This window comes from Tachypleus tridentatus, chromosome 13 (genome assembly GCF_004210375.1).
Source record: "Tachypleus tridentatus isolate NWPU-2018 chromosome 13, ASM421037v1, whole genome shotgun sequence".
Lineage (NCBI taxonomy): Eukaryota > Metazoa > Arthropoda > Merostomata > Xiphosura > Limulidae > Tachypleus > Tachypleus tridentatus.
Genome location: NC_134837.1, coordinates 269101192 through 269104127, shown reverse-complemented (window position 1 = coordinate 269104127; position 2936 = coordinate 269101192).

Genomic DNA, 2936 nt, shown 5'->3' with positions numbered 1-2936 from the left:
AATGTTTAACTGATTCATTCAAAACAAGTACTTAAGGTCAGCAATGTTTAACTGATTCATTCAAAACAAGTAATAAGGTCAGCAATGTTTAATTGATTCATTCAAAACAAGTACTTAAGGTCAGCAATGGTTAATTCATTCATTCAAAAGAAGTACTTAAGGTCAGCAATGTTTAACTGATTCGTTCAACACAAGTACTTAAGGTCAGCAATGTTTAACTGATTCATTCAAAACAAGTATTTAAGGTCAACAAAGTTTAACTGATTCATACAAAAAAGTACATAAGGTCAGCAATGTTTAACTGATTCATTCAAAACAAGTACTTAAGGTCAGCAATGTTTAACTGATTCATTCAAAACAAGTACTTAAGGTCAACAATGTTTAACTGATTCATTCAAAACAAGTACTTAAGGTCAACAATGTTTAACTGATTCATTCAAAACAAGTACTTAAGGTCAACAATGTTTAACTGATTCATTCAAAACAAGTACTTAAGGTCAACAATGTTTAATTGATTCATTCAAAACAAGTACTTAAGGTCAGCAATGTTTAAATGATTCATTCAAAAGAAGTACTTAAGGTCAGCAATGTTTAATTGATCATTCAAAACAAGTACTTCAGGTCAGCAATGTTTAGATGATTCATTCAAAACAAATAAATAAGGTCAGCAATGTTTAATTGATTCATTCAAAACAAATACTTAAGGTCAACAATGTTTAACTGATTCATTCAAAACAAGTACTTAAGGTCAGCAATGCTTAAATGATTCATTCAAAACAAGTACTTAAGGTCAGCAATGTTTAACTGATTCGTTCAAAACAAGTACTTAAGGTCAGCAATGTTTAACTGATTCATTCAAAACAAGTACTTAAGGTCAGCAATGTTTAACTGATTCATTCAAAAGAAGTACTTAAGGTCAACAATGTTTAACTGATTCATTCAAAACAAGTACTTAAGGTCAGCAATGTTTAACTGATTCATTCAAAACAAGTACTTAAGGTCAACAATGTTTAACTGATTCATTCAAAACAAGTACTTAAGGTCAGCAATGTTTAACTGATTCATTCAAAACAAGTACTTAAGGTCAGCAATGTTTAATTGATTCATTCAAAACAAGTACTTAAGGTCAACAATGTTTAACTGATTCATTCAAAAGAAGCACTTAAGGTCAACAATGTTTAACTGAATCATTGAAAAGAAGTACTTAAGGTCAGCAATGTTTAACTGATTCATTCAAAACAAGTACTTAAGGTCAGCAATGTTTAACTGATTCGTTCAAAACAAGTACTTAAGGTCAGCAATTTTAACTGATTCATACAAAACAAGTACATAAGGTCAGCAATGTTTAACTGATTCATTCAAAACAAGTACTTAAGGTCAGCAATGTTTAGATGATTTCATTCAAGACAAATAAATAAGGTCAGCAATGTTTAATTGATTCATTCAAAACAAATACTTAAGGTCAGCAATGTTTAACTGATTCGTTCAACACAAGTACTTAAGGTCAGCAATGTCTAACTGATTCATTCAAAACAAGTACTGTAGGTCAGCAATGTTTAACTGATTCATTCAAAACAAGTACTTAAGGTCAGCAATGTTTAACTGATTCATTCAAAACAAGTACTTAAGGTCAGCAATTAACTGATTCATTCAAAACAAGTACTTAAGGTCAGCAATGTTTAATTGATTCATTCAAAACAAGTACTTAAGGTCAACAATGTTTAACTGATTCATTCAAAACAAGTACTTAAGGTCAACAATGTTTAACTGATTCATTCAAAACAAGTACTTAAGGTCAGCAATGTTTAACTGATTCATTCAAAACAAGTACTTAAGGTCAGCAATGTTTAAATGATTCATTCAAAACAAGATTTAAGGTCAAATAAATTCAAAACAAGTACTTAAGGTCAGCAATGTTTAATTGATTCATTCAAAACAAATACTTAAGGTCAGCAATGTTTAACTGATTCATTCAAAAGAAGTACTTAAGGTCAGAAATGTTTAACTGATTCGTTCAACACAAGTACTTAATGTCAACAATGTTTAATTGATTCATTCAAAACAAGTACTTAAGGTCAACAATGTTTAACTGATTCATTCAAAACAAGTACTTAAGGTCAACAATGTTTAACTGATTCATTCAAAACAAGTACTTAAGGTCAGCAATGTTTAACTGATTCATTCAAAACAAGTACTTAAGGTCAACAATGTTTAACTGATTCATTCAAAACAAGTACTTAAGGTCAGCAATGTTTAACTGATTCATTTCAAAACAAGTACTTAAGGTCAGCAATGTTTAACTGATTCATTCAAAACAAGTACTTAAGGTCAGCAATGTTTAACTGATTTGTTCAAAACAAAAGTTTAAGGTCAGCAATTTTAACTGATTCATACAAAACAAGTACATAAGGTCAGCAATGTTTAACTGATTCATTCAAAACAAGTACTTAAGGTCAGCAATGTTTAACTGATTCATTAAAACAAGTACTTAAGGTCAACAATGTTTAACTGATTCATTCAAAACAAGTATTTAAGGTCAACAATGTTTAACTGATTCATTCAAAACAAGTACTTAAGTTCAGCAATGTTTAATTGATTCATTCAAAAGAAGTACATAAGGTCAGCAATGTTTAATTGCATCATTCAAAACAATACTTAAGATCAGCAAAGTTTAGATGATTTCTTCAAGACAAATAAATGAGGTCACCAATGTTTAATTGATTCATTCAAAACAAATACTTAAGGTCAGCAATGTTTAACTGATTCATTCAAAACAAGTACTTAAGGTCAGCAATGTTTAATTGATTCATTCAAAACAAGTACTTAAGGTCAGCAATGTTTAATTGATTCATTCAAAACAAGTACTTAAAGTCAGCAATGTTTAACTGATTCATTCAAAACAAGTACTTAAGGTCAACAATGTTTAACTGATTCAT